The sequence below is a fragment of the Aegilops tauschii genome, chromosome 7, assembly GCF_002575655.3.
Source record: "Aegilops tauschii subsp. strangulata cultivar AL8/78 chromosome 7, Aet v6.0, whole genome shotgun sequence".
Classification (NCBI taxonomy): Eukaryota; Viridiplantae; Streptophyta; class Magnoliopsida; order Poales; family Poaceae; genus Aegilops; species Aegilops tauschii.
Window position 1 is genome coordinate 111,888,492 of NC_053041.3, and position 14,606 is coordinate 111,903,097.

The 14,606-nt window shown below is 48.6% G+C and overlaps 1 pseudogene; it reads right to left on the reverse strand.

Moving 5' to 3' along the window:
- Positions 1-383: 383 nt before the first annotated feature.
- On the reverse strand, positions 384-8,181 carry LOC109787477 (pre-mRNA-processing-splicing factor 8A-like; annotated as a pseudogene).
- Between the last annotated feature and the right edge of the window lie 6,425 nt (positions 8,182-14,606).

Consider the following 14,606-nt stretch of genomic DNA (forward strand, 5'->3'; position numbering starts at 1 on the left):
TACATCATTCCACAAGGCAAACAACATGATGAGATCTACTGTAGAAGCCAGAATGGCATGGACGCTGGGCAATATGTTCATCATTATCATTGTGCAATTGTACAGCGCCGTGCTTCAAGGGCAGGCTTACAATTACAACACACGCTGCAGTCTCAAGAGACCAACGGGAAAACATCATACGTCACTGGTCACGTCAAAGTTACAGATCCCGGAGAAGCATCTAGACCTTCTCGTAGTGAGTTGGGAGATGCCCGTGTGGGTTTGCTCCCATTGTCCTTGTCGCTATGGCCCCACTGAAAACCAGTTGGTGTCAATTTGTATGCAGTCCACCAGCGCGGTCCTGGGGTGAAGCTGCAGGTCAAAATGATGCGCTTCTCACCATCCTACTGCTTGTTCTTGTCCAAAATTTTAGCATGCGATGGCAAATCCTGCAAGACACAGCACAGAATGTGCAAGGAACAACATAATACAGTTCAGTAGAGACACCGGCTCACAGGCAAAAGAGACTACTACGTAATGTGCCAAAAACAACAGAACCAACAATTCAGCACTGAAACTGTCACAGGCAAAAATAAAAAACTCACTATTATAAATGTGCAAGAAACAAAAGAACCAACAGCAATAAATTTGTATGTACAGTGCAGTGTATTCACATTCAGAATTGGAAAGATTAAATTTTGTATAACGTGCATTTTATATTCACATCCAGAATTCAAATTTCCCAGGAGAGACAATTGGCCGCTCATGGGAAGAGATAAATCTGCTTGATCAGACATTGTAGAATTGTGCACTGAAAATTCAGCTACTTCATTTTTGATAAGGATCACAAGGTTGGATTTGAAGATACAGAGATAGCAGGAGACAAACCTGAGTTGATAGCTGAGGAACTTCATTCGACTGGGTATGCACCCATCCCAACAGTCCAAGTCAGCAAGGAACTCATGCTCTGGGAGATTCGATGGCAAAGTCACCATCTGGTGAGTTCCATGCTGTCACTGAATGGATATGCATCTGATCTTGACTTGGGGATTATCCTGTGGACTCAGCCCATACATCTTAGCCTTCTCATTATTGCCATGTAATGTTCGTAATACAAGCACAAGACGAGAGAATGCAGTGTAGGTCGACATACTTTTCAATCGGTCATCGTATATGTTACAAAGAACCATCTGCGGTTCCGTAGCCTTTGAGAATAAGATCACCAAACTTCTTAACCTTCAAGCAAGCTTTGAATGTCAGCTGTAACTCACTACCCTTGATAGGGAAGTAAGCAGATGGACTTCCAACCGATCCAACATACCCTTCCTTGTCACAATAATTTGCTTTGGCTGCTCTTCAAAAGGAAGAGAACGAACTACTGCAGCAAGACTTTTATTAGATAAGACATTTTTTACTACAACACAGATATTGCCATAGAGCTAGATTTGTTACAGTTAGCATGGTTATTACATTCATGATCTTGTTCATAGCTTGCTGGAGGAGGGGCTTTGACGCAGGGAACCGGTTACCAAAAGCAGAGTGCAAATTATAAGCTAGTTCAAGTCCACTCATCACCCCTGCAAGAAATATTAATCAACATTAAGCACAGAAGATTCAGACAAGGCAAGAAATTGACCGTTAATGGATCCTCAAAATCATACCAGTCAGAGAAGGGTAGATGGGCATATTATCTGTCATGAAGTCCATATTTTCTGCTCTTCTGTAACGTTCCATGTCATGTGAATCGTAGTCTCCCCATCGTAGTTGCACATCAATCCAGACTCGCTTTCTGAAGACATCCTTCGACTCACAAACGAAGCTTGGTTTGGACATCTTCCACCTATGTGCAGCAAAAAGGAGGACATCTGCACATGAACTGTTCATCTTGCAACTCTTCCTTGGATATATTTTCTCCTGTACTGCTTCAATCTCGAATGCGTCCAACTCCTGATCCAGAACTTGGCAAAGATCCATAAAGACACTTTCATGGACCTTCTGCTAAAGATGTGCACCAAAAATCTGAATCAGGGGGATTTTCAGGGTTGGAATTTTACCGTGCATGATATCCCTGTAAGATCTAGCTGAACCTGGAAACCAACATATATGTTTGCACGATTAATGGTTGGTGACCACTAGAGGGTAAATCTTCTGTTAGGAATTTGACTAAGCCCGGAACACTGCAAATCTGTCAGATTTTTGTACTTCATTGATTTCTCGAAACCTGAAGCCTTCTCCCAAAACAAACCCTCCCAAGTAGGGAAATATGTTCCTTTAAATAAGGTATGTTCCAGGATACCTTCCACACCACCAAATGCTTGGGTGACGTCAGTCCTGTAGTTGTTCAGATGCCATAGCTTTCCATTATGTCGCTGATGTGTCCGCCAGAATGGGTGATACACTGATACTGCTTAAAGTCTGTCCGCACCTTCCATCCTTTGTCGTAGGCCAACCCATGAATCTTCCAGATACTCAAGTGTTAAGCACCTATTCTGCGATTGTGCTTCCTGCCTCTTCAAAGCATACTCAGCCCAAACACGCTGAGAATCGATGAACTTGCTCCCCCATGGTTGGATGTGGCACTTGTTGACAATCTTGGTAGATGTCGTTAACCCTGATGAGATAAGGATTTGCTTGACAAGGTTCTCAAACACATTCTTGTGTTCATCAACTCCCAAAAATGCAACAGCTGTTATTTCTTTTGTCTGCTCAATCTGCAGAATGCTTACTCCGTCTTTTGCGTTGCTGAATGCCTCCTGAGTCATACGTATCTTCGGTAGTATATGGACCTCAAGCCCAGACATGCTAAACAGCCAGTTTGGGTTATCCTTGCTGTATACAGGGACAAAGCCATTCTCCCATTCTAATGTAGTAATTCTCCTTTGTAGGCGGCTCTTCATATCCCAAAATACACTTCTTCCCAGATCTACATAATCCTTCATGAGCCTCATTCTTGCATCTCTAGGCCAACATTTCTTGTTGTTGTAACCGACCATGTTCTCATTATTAGGACCAGGATGCTCTGTCAAGTAACATTGAATTAAATCCCTTGCCTCTTCATGAGTGAACCGGAACATTATATTCACCTTATCGATATATCAAGAATACAGCCTGATGGGATGCCTTGTCTCAACTTTAGTGTCAGTATATGTAAGGAACTCATTTGGCATCTGAGGCGGCCCTGCAATCTCACTAGCTCATGTTAAACCAAGAAGTAGGAGATCCACCACCAGCCCATGGTACTGCACAACAAAAGATGCAAAAAGTGAAGACCTCGAATAAGCCCTTAAGAATTTGTGCAACTTATATCCTTGTAAGACAATACAATATTATTCTTTGCAGTGACATGATCGGCGTCGTCATGGTCCAAGACCAACGGTAGAAGCCCGTTCAACAGAGTCAGATCAATTTTTTCAAACAACTTTTCAAACTTTATCTGCAGCATCACAACACATTGCCCATCGCTAGTGTCCCATATGTCCTGCAAATTATTTATACCTTGGCACCACTTGTAAGCAAGTAGAGGAGGCGGTTATGAATCAGCAAGCTTTACCCAATTTAGGAAAGGTGGCATCAATTTGTCCCCTTTGTTAGATGTGTTAGATGTGTATAGTCTCTTTTCGGTATATCCCCGGTGTATAAGGGGTTCCCTGCACTTTACCACACATGTATATGTAATGGCCTTTGGCCCTCAGTAAAGTTAGTTGCTGTTTATCCAACATGGTATCAGAGCATTCGGACCTGCTGGTCATACGCATCAACTGCAGCATCATCAAGAGCCTTCTACCCACGCCCTTCTACCTCGAGCTTCTCTGTGGACGATCTTTCCTTTCTTCTTCTCCCTGATACACCCTGCTATGTGCCTCCTCATGTTTTTCCTCCTCCGCCTGCACCTCTCCTTCCTTCTCCTTCACCATCGACACCATCTTCCCCATCCTCCTCCTCCACCTCTCCACCATCATCTCTAGTCCGTCGCCCTCTCTCACCATTTCCTCTTCACTATACGCGTCGCCCTCGTTCTGAGGATGTTTCCCCTGATGCGCCTTCCACCTCTGGTGCACCTCCTTTCACGCCTCCCCCGATTCATAACCTCCGTGCTCGGCCTGGCCCACCGCCTGATCGCTACTCTCCTGATCGGTACGGTCTCTCTGTTATTGCTGAGCCCACCTCCTATCGGACTGCCATGACTCAGCCTGAATGGCAACTTGCGATGGCCGAACAGCTTGCTGCCCTTGAGCGCTCTGGCACATGGGATCTGGTTTCCCTTCCTTCCGGTGTGTGTCCCATCACCTGCAAGTGGGTCTACAAGATTAAGACTCGCTTCGATGGTTCTCTTGAGCGCTACAAAGCTCGTCTTGTGGCCCGTGGTTTCCAGTAGGAGCAGGGACGCGATTATGATGAGACATTCGCTCTTGTGGCTCACATGACCACTGTCCGCACTCTTCTTGTTGTGGCTTCTGTTCGTCAGTGGTCTATCTCTCAACTTGATGTCCAGAACGCCTTCCTCAATGGCGAGTTGCGTGAGGAGGTTTACATGCAGCCACCACCGGGGTACTATGCTCCTGACGGTATTGTCTGTCGACTTCGCCGCTCTCTCTATGGTCTTAAACAGGCCCCTCGCCGCTGGTTTCTTGCCCAGTGATCATGATCCCGCGCTGTTTGTTCAAACATCTCCTCGTGGTCGGACCCTTCTCCTTCTTTATGTTGATGACATGATCATCACTGGTGACGACTCTGACTACATCGCCTTTGTTAAGGCCCGCCTTCACGACCAGTTCCTCATGACTGATCTTGGTCCTCTTCGCTATTTTCTTGGGATTGAGATCTCCTCGACCTCTGATGGCTTCTACATCTCTCAAGAGAAATATATTCAGGATCTTCTTGCTCGAGCTGCTCTCAGTGATGACCGCACTGTTGTGACTCCTATGGAGCTCAACGTTCAGCTTCGTGCCTCTGATGGTGACCCTCTTCCTAATCCCACTCGCTATCGTCACCTCGTTGGTAGCCTTGTCTATCTTGCTGTTACGCGTCCTGACATCTCCTATCCTGTTCACATCCTGAGTCAGTTTGTCTCAGCACCCACCTCTGTCCACTATAGTCACCTCCTCCGTGTTCTACGATATCTTCGTGGCACGATCTCTCAGCATCTTTTCTTTCCCCACTCCAGTTCTCTTGAGCTCCAGGCTTACTCTGATGCTACCTGGGCTAGTGATCCCTCTGATCGACGCTCGCTGTCTGCTTACTGTGTCTTTCTTGGTGGCTCTTTTATTGCCTAGAAGACAAAGAAACAGACTGCAGTTTCTCGCTCGAGTACAGAGGCTGAGTTGCGAGCCATGGCTATGCTGACGGCTGAGGTGATCTGGTTACGGTGGTTGCTTGAGGACTTTGGTGTGTCTGCTACTACCTCGACTCCCTTACTGTCAGACAGTACTGGTGCTATCAGTATTGCGCGCGACCCGGTGAAGCATGAGCTCACCAAGCACATCGGTGTGGATGCCCACTTTGTGCGTGCTGCTGTGCAGGATCAGACTCTCGCTCTTCACTATGTGCCCTCTGAGTTACAGTTGGCTGACTTCTTCACGAAGGCACAGACTCGAGCGCAGCATGCCTTTTTCCTCTCCAAACTCAGTATTGTTGATCCACCATGAGTTTGAGGGGGGGGGGTGTTAGATGTGTATAGTCTCTTTTCGGTATATCCCCAGTGTATAAGGGGTTTCCTGCACTTTACCACACATGTATATGTAATGGCCTTTGGCCCTCAGTAAAGTTAGTTGCTGTTTATCCAACACCCTTCATACCACAAGTTGGTCAAGGTATGCATCAGTAATTTTCTCAAGGGGCTCAATTTCATATACCTGGAGCAAGTAGCTATACAGATCCATAAATTCAATATCAACTTCTTTAAAAGCACACTGAGTGAGAATATTATATTTTATCCTTGACAAAGCTTCATGTGGATTATCATATCCTGGCACTATTAAACCCAGTTCCTCTCACTGCAGTTGATTTAATCTTACTGCCACACTGTATGACTCTTTTAGCCTTTCCAGTGCCAGTATAAGAAGTTTGGTATCATGCTTGTATGCGAGTGGGGGAAAAGGAATCGGTGAGAATTTCCTTGACTCCAGCCAATGGACCGTGGTTGTATAAATAGCAACTGCTTCTTCAGGTGTTCTTTCAAGTAGTTGTGTTGCCTCTCTTGTTCTGCCTCAGCCACAAACGAGTTAAGCTTCCAAGATTTTTGCGGCAGACATTTTTGTCAACTGTAGCACCACGCCATTTATACGCTCACGGTTGTAGTGAGCGACATTTGTCCACCAATCAGCCTTGGACTTCACATAACCGAGTATCATGTACTCGGTAGGAACTGGCAGGCCAGGGACCTTCCAGGGGATATTTGCCTTCCAGCAGCGCCATGCATCACCAAGATGCTGCAGTAGCCTTGTTTTGTTTGATGCCCTCCGTCATAGCATCAAGGACATCATGCATGACTGCTGCTCGAAGTTCCAGATCAAAGTGAGACTCGACATGTTGCCTGTTCTAGCAACTCCTTTTGAATGGGGACCTTCAAACTGCTTGGCCAGCAAATTACCTTAGCCACCTTTCAAGCAAGGACACAATATCACGAAGGAATAAAGCCACACTCTCCACTTTGGAGCCCAAAAACCACAGCCAGGTCCATTTCAAACAGGGCCAGTGTTGAAACAATAATGTATCAAGTGCTTCCGATCTTTGCACATCCTAATTTGCCGCATCAGACGATACTTTTGTCTTCACATAACTGTCAACTGACCAACATGAGAGAGTATGTACTGCAGATCATCGGCCAACTGAAAAGCATCAACATTTCCCAAGCGAAATTAGAATTTTGCATCAACGACCAGCTTTGTAAGTCGCAGAATCTGACGACACAAGTGGAATGCATTTCCAAAACGGGATTTCTTTCTCTCTTTTGTTGTGAGTGTCTTCACAGGCTTCAAATTGAAATTGGAGTCTAACTGAAGATAGTTCAGATTCTTCCTGTGAATCAACAAGTTAAGCATGTTGTAGCCCTGCTTGCAAACTTGTAACACAGCTTCTGCCCAATCAAGCTCTATAGCTTGAAAGAACTTCGTTGCTTGCAGTGAACGGAGCAGATGTTTCTTCTTCTGTGCTTTAGGAGGCCTATGATGTGTCTCACTGAGCACATAGCACTTCAGCAGCTTCTGCTAGCTCACCCGGACCTTAACTGGATACGCTGGTGGACTGCAAAACAGATGTCGATGCAACATGAGACGAAAGTATAGCAAAGAAGTAAATATGGAAATGAATTGTTATTCGCTAACTCGTTGCAGTACTTACCGGTTCTCTTTGAACCACTCAGATACAAGAGGAATGTACTCAGCGCGGCGTGTTCTACCACATCTCATGTTAAGGCATTGGAGCAAAAGGCAATGAAATGCTGGCAGCTGTCGCATCAGTGTAAAGTGGAGTTCATTTCAAAAGAGGCTCCACACACTCGGGGAGACTAAAGTCATTTTCATTGTCCTCTTCACTTGCTTTCATCTCCCCACGATCAACCTTGCAGGTTGAAGTGATCAGATTTTCATTGTCCTCTTCACTTGCTTTCTCCTCCCGACGAACCATGTTCACACCACCACTAACTTTAGTATCACACATCCATGTCACTGGTTCAAAGCAACCTAAGACCATAAGGGCATTTCTAAGTCATCCCCTATAACCGGTTAGATGAGTATAAAACCCAGTTTTACTCCTCTAACCAGGACCTAGCCGAACCCCAATAACCGTCAAAGGACGGTAATTTATCCTCCGCCATTTATCCCTAGCCTATATTTACTCCACCCTCGGCGGCGGAGTAAAAAATATCCACTTGTCTCTCCGCCTCCTCCGCCTCTCCTCCTCCCCATCCCCGCCGCTGACGACCTCCCACCCCCCACCGTTCCTCGATGCCCCCCTCCTCCCAACGGCCGGACCCCGTGGCCGGCACTCCCCGCTGCCGATCAGCAGCACCGATCCGCGTCGCCACGCGAGCCGCGTGTCTTCAAGCGGCGCCTCCTCAAGTCGCCGCCGCCCCGCCGATGCCGGCCCCTCCCGCCGCATCTCCGACCTCCCTGCGCCGCGGTAGCAGCCGAGGAAGTACCTCGGCGTCCGCCAGCGGCCGTGGGGGACGTGGGTGGTGGAGATAACCGACCGTGAGACCCACATGAAGAAGTGGCTCGGGTCCTTCCACACGGCGAAGCTCGCCGCCCTCGAGTACGACCGGTGGCAGGTCCGGGCGCGCGGCGCGCCTCAACTTCCCATGGGGGACAACGGCCGTCGAGCTCGTCCCGCCGCTACTGGGGGTGGTGAATGCGGCGATGGCTCGGGAGGATTGGAGGCCACCAACGAGGAGTACATGGCGGAACCTCCGCCGCAAGTACCCCGAGCTTGTGGAGCGGGCGATCTTCTCGGAGCGCGTGGTCGACGGGGAGGTCATCGTACTCTCCGACGACGAGGAGCACGGCGGCGGTGACGGCGGCAAGGAAGAGGAGTTCGACGTTGAAGAGTGGCGGCGCATCTTCCCGACTCCGGCGACGACGGCACAGGCCAGGACCCCATGGGCGGTGGAATGTCAAGGCAAGGTTGGCTCGCCCTCTACAAGGGTGGTGATGATGACGAAGAAGATTAGTTTAGTTTAATTTCATGTTTAGTTTCAAATTTAAGTTATGTTTAGGCTTAAAAACTCATGTCCAGTGGGACGTCAAGACAAGGCAGATGATTAATGTGTCCAATTTTGATTGTTTAAATCGTATCTAGGTTGAACTTATGCAAATTTGGTATTTACTTCGTTAGAAGTACGGCTAGGTCTGACCAAAAATTAGTGGAGTATAAAAATTCTCTACTAAGCTTTGCTCGGCCGGATCCTTCGCTATTTTATAGGGTGTTGGTTAGAGTTGGCCTAAGCAATTAAGCATCACAGCCCGACATGAGCACCAAAGGAGCCAAAACCTAGCCGCAAGCAGCAGAGGAAACCTGAAACATCCCGAGACGGCGCGGATCTGGAGGTTCATACCTGATGATTTTGCGGACGAAGCCGAACGTGCGCTTGTCGCCGTAGCACTTCGAGTTGAGCTGGTGCCACTTGCGGGCTTTCTCGACCACCTGCGCCTCGAGCTCCGCCGGGGTGAGCGGCTGGCCGGCCTGCGGCGTCGCGGCGGCCGGGCGGGGGGAGCGGCGGCGGGACGCCGTTCCACATCGGCGTCGCGGCGGCCGGGCTGGAGCGGCGGCGGCGGGACGCCGTTCCACATCGGCGGCAGTGGCAGCCTCCGCTGCTGTTGCGAGGGTTTAGGGAACTCCGACGCATCCAATTCGGTGCACCAAATAAAAAAGGACATTAATTCTCATTATTAAATAGCAAAAGATCCGACTCTAGTCTAGTGTACTCTCTTCGTCCGGAAAATACATTCATTTAAGGGATAAGCCCTTTTTTCTACATCCATTTAGAGCATCTCCAACAGCCGCGCTATATAAGCGTCGCGCTGAAAAATCAGTGTTTTTTGCACGCGTTACCGCTCCGGGCGCTCCAGCGGAGACGCAAAAACCACACGCGGTATATCTAGTTCAGCGTGCGGGCCGAAACGCCATCATGCACCGCTTATTTGCTGCGCCCGCTCCCGCACGCTGGACTCTCGAGCGCTCGCTCGCAACTCCACCTACCCCATCCAGCCGCTGCGCCGCCGCCGCCTGCGCCACCCCATTTCTTCCAGCGACCGTCCCGGCGCTTCCCCGGCCTATCCCCGCGCCGCGGCGGCTTCCTCAGTCTCCCTCTAGTCACCGCCGCCTATCGCGCGCGGCAGTCCTCCGACGAACAGCGCCCGGCCGCTCACTGCCGCTCGACGCCCGCAAGCTGTTCGACAAAACGCCCGCAAGGTATGTATTGGTCAAACTTTACAGTTTTTTTACATGAATTTGGTGCATGTTGATTGTAGTTTTTATAGCCTAGTTTATATTGAACATTGTAGATGAGTTCGTCATATGATTCTTCCGAAGAAGAATTTGATATGGAAGAGGAGGAGGATCTTGCAATGATCATAGCTATGCACATCAATAAAAAACCGAAGCACGGTGGTTCGGTTTTGGGTCGGCAGAAAATTTGGAGGGATAGGATCGATGCCCACAACAGATTGATGAGGCACTATTTTGTGGAGAATCCCACATACCCGGAGTCGTACTTTCATCGTCGGTTTAGGATGAGCACCGAGTTGTTCAGGCACATTGCAGAGAAACTAGCGAGCCATGACCGGTTTTTTCAGCAAAGGAGGAATGCCGCCGGAGAGCTCGAGCATAGCACCTTTCAGAAGGTGACAGTCGCTTTGCGTATGTTGGCATACGGTATCCCGGCTGATATAGTTGATGATCACTTGGTCATGGGTAAGAGCCAAGCCATCATGTATGTCAAGCGCTTCGCAATCGGAATTGTGCAAGTGTTTGGCCAGGAGTACTTGAGATCTCCCAATGCTGAAGACGCCGCAAGGCTATTGGAGAGGAACAAAGCTCGCGACTTCCCAGATATGCTTGGCTCAATAGATTGCATGCATTGGAGTTGGAAGAATTGTCTAAAGGCATGGCATGTGCAATTCCACGGCCAAAAGAAGGGTTCCACTATAATCCTTGAAGCGGTGGCCGATCAAGAGACTTGGATTTGGCATACTTTTTTTGGAATGTCTGGATCTTTGAATGACATCAACGTTGTCAACCGGTCACCGCTGATGAATAAGATTGCAAATGGTGAACTGCTACCGGTGCAGTTTGTAGCAAATGGCCGTACATACAACTTTTGGCTACTATCTTGCGGATGGAATCTGCCCAAAGTGGCAAACATTTGTGAAGCCGTTGAAAAAATCGGAAGGTAAGAAAAATCTTGATTTCCACAATGCTCAGGCGGCGGCTAGAAAAGATGTGTAGAGAGCTTTTGGGATTTTGCAAGCCCAATTTGCTATTGTGAGAGGACCGGCTAGATTTTGGGATCAAAAGATGCCTTGGTACATCATGCACGCTTGTCTGATCATGCACAACATGATCATCGAGAATGAGCGTGGCCAAGATGTAGACTACTCTCACTATGAGCTATTGGGACATCCCGTGCGAGTGCGGCGGAGGGCTGAAAGGGTGGCCCGTTTTGTTGCCTCCTATCATGTCATTCGACGTCCCGCAGCGCATGATGATTTCCAAAAGGATCTCACTGAGGAGTGGTGGGCTTGGAATGGCCGACAAAGAGCATCATGATTTGTACATTTGATGTTATATTGTTGAACTATTTGTTGTATTGAACGATAAACAATTTGTTTGAGTTGTAATAACGAAATTGAACTATTTATTGTTGATTTATTTTGTTTGTGTTTGATCTTTTTCTTGTGTTTGGAGCGCATATGTTATTTGTGCGAGAGCGCGCGTTACATTTTGCCGCGGCTGCTGAAGCCAGCGCTGCTCGCCGCGCCAAACCAGGCGATGGGCGCGCTGCAAACTGGTTTTTAGCGTGCCGCGTGTTGGGCGGCTGTTGAAGATGCTCTTAAGGGACAAACTTTTTCGGACGAAGGATACATCAAATTAGTACTCTTTGTCGAACGTGGACCGACGCTGTAAATTTAGAGCTTCCGTTTCCGGTATTTGGAGTACCAGCAGGCCTCATTTGATTGCATGGAGAAAATATTCCAGGGTAGTATTCCCACAAGGGGCTTTCCAAGGTCATAGGAAATCCTCTCCCTCCCACCACGGAGGCCGGGGGGATCTCCACGTGAGTTTGGAGATAACAGGCAAGGGGGCTGGGGGAGGGGAGGGACTAGCATCAGGGGAGCGCCAAATTTCTTAGGGCTCGTTTGGTTGCGGGAGGGAACAAATCCAGGGAAGCTAACCACCACGGGAGAATTTGAGGGACATGCACGATCCCCTCCTCTTGTGGGGTGAAATACCCCTAAATTCCCGTCACCAAATGGCAACAGTTGGACGAGGGAAGATGGAAGGGAGTGGAGGAAGGAAGTGGGCGTCGCAAACCATGACCGCATGTCAGAAAAGAACGAGGCGACATTTCCACGAGTGCTCGGGCGTGGAAACTCTACTTGGGAAAATAGAGAGGTTAGGGCTGGCCTGCCCCGTGGGCTGGGGCCTCCAAATGTCACAGTCATCTCTCCGGGGGACAGTTTCCGCATGGGTTTCGCCCCTGGAAAATGACCGGGATACCTAGGGGATCTCCAGTAACCAAACGAGGCCTAGAGTTAAAAAACCATGAAAACTAACTCCTCTTTTTTTCTTACAGAAGCATCATAGCAGTATGGAAGTAAGTAGAATTTCTCTAATTTCCATGCAAAATTCAGGAATGACACAACAATGGAGAATAATTTAGTGATTTCAGGGAGAAACCAGGAAACATGAAACACGCATAATCAGGAAATAACACTTCGGTCCACATCACACACGCTGACCATAAATAACACAACATCGACGATAAATTTTGGTGTGCTAATCATGGTTTAACATTGAAAACATATAACTAAGCCGCCTCCTCCTCCTCCAAGAAAAGCTAGTGTTCGTGCCTCTCGCCGGCTCCGTCGCAGGTCCGCCTCGTCTCCGGTGGCCCTAGGGCCATGGGGGCACGGTGGATCCTGGCAAGGGCCAGCGGGAGGGCTCCGTTGTTAGTCGTTCCTTCAAGATTTATTAGGGTTTGTGTCCTACTCAGGAAGACGAGACGGCGGCGGCTCCCTGAAGATGGAATAAAGGTCTCCCCGCCTAGTCCTCGTTCCGGTGGTGCGTCTAGCATCGTTGGTGGGCGTGTGGAGGTGTGTCTCCGGCGGATCTATCCTCGGTGGATTTGCTCGGATCTGGTTATGGTTCGTCTATGTTTGTGTGTCTTCAGGTTGGATCCTTTCGATCTACGTTATTCTCCATCAGCGACGGTTGCTGTTCTGGTGCGCTGGTCCTACGGGGCCTTAGCACGACGACTTTCCGACTGTCTACTACAACAAGTTGTGCCCGACTCTGGCGAGGGAGGGGTGATGACAGCGGCGCGCCTTCGGCTCGCTTCAGTGATTGTAGCCGTCGCTAGGTGGTCTACGGATCTGGATGTAATTTTTATTATTTCTAGTGTTCGTTGTACTGCCATGATAGAAGATGAATAGATTGAAAGTTTTCTCGCAAAAAAATGAAAACATATAACTAAGCAAATCCAGCAAGAATAAGTATTTAGTTCCATTAAAAAGATGTACATATGTGACTGATCAATGCCAAAATATGTTGTCGCTAGAATAATCACTACTGAAACTTCCACCATCAACTTCTTTGAACATTTTCATTGGTTAACTTTAGGACTTCTTTGAACATTTTCATTGGTGTCGTGGAATTGTCACGGCAGATGTCCAAGCGTAAGGACTTAGTCGTGAGGCCAGCGCATCTATGTAGTAGCTTGAGAGGGGTTGATTGGGATGAGAGACGCAGGGCGGATCAACGCACAAGACAAGGGTTTAGACAGCTTCGGGCCCCGGGAAACATCATCCGGTAACAACCCTACATGCTGTTTGAGGCTAGGTCTCATTATGCTCACGGGAGAGTCGCCGGTAAGCCGGCTCTTTGTGTCTAGCCCTAGAGATTGTTTCATGTTGCCCGTCCCCCTTTGGGGTGCCCTGCCCCTCCTTATATAAGTTAGAGGGGCGGGTTACATGTGGAGTCCTAGTAGGACTAGGATTAGTCTATCTTCTCTTACAAGTTAATTACAAGTCCGGGTCTTGCTTCCTCGTAAGGAAATATTCGTCATCCCTTTCTTCTTAAGCCGGCCCATCATAAACGTGAGCCGGCCTTCTGGGCCTTGGGCCTTGTCTTCTATCTGACCCGCCATCGGGGTCATCCGTGAGTCGTCAGGCTCATGAGTCATCTGACAGTGAGCCGCCAGACCCGTGAGTCGCCAGTCCTCCGGCGGGTCACGGTGAAGCGCCAAGTCCGGCCGGGTCATACTTCCGGCCGGGTCATACCGCGGGGTATATCCCCGACAATTGGTTAACTTTAGGAAGCCTGCATTGAAGTTCTTGGCTCTGCTGCTCGGCCCCATTGGTGTGGAAGTGGGGAGAGTGTAGGGGGGGGGGGGGAGCGGTGATGGAAGATGAGAATAATTATGTCGGCCCTTCAAGAAACAACACGATGTCTCGAGCCTGCCTCTTCGCGTGTAGCCTCCGCCGCCCACATGCCTTGAGTTGCATCACTCGGGCCTGGCTATGGAAAAACGGCCGATTCGACTGACCTCCTTAGCCAGGCTCGTAGGTGCTTTAAGGTTCGTGCGAACCAACATTTTGATGCAGCTCAAGCAACCAAACAATCCATTTTTGTACCATGCGAGCCTAATTGGGTTATATGCAGCCTACCAAACACGCCTTACATAAATAAAAACACAACATGTACTCATGTACTCCCTCCGTTAAATTACTTGTCTTAGATTGCAATCTCTGTTCTGCCCGCGTCCAGGGCTTAAAGAAGGTTGCAATCGAGGTGTCCTAAAGGTTTGCAAACCCAATTTAGCAACCTTAAACCACCATCTGATTGTCATATCACAGATTATCTCATAATTTTGCAACCTTAAACCACCAACTGATTGTCATATCACGGATGAC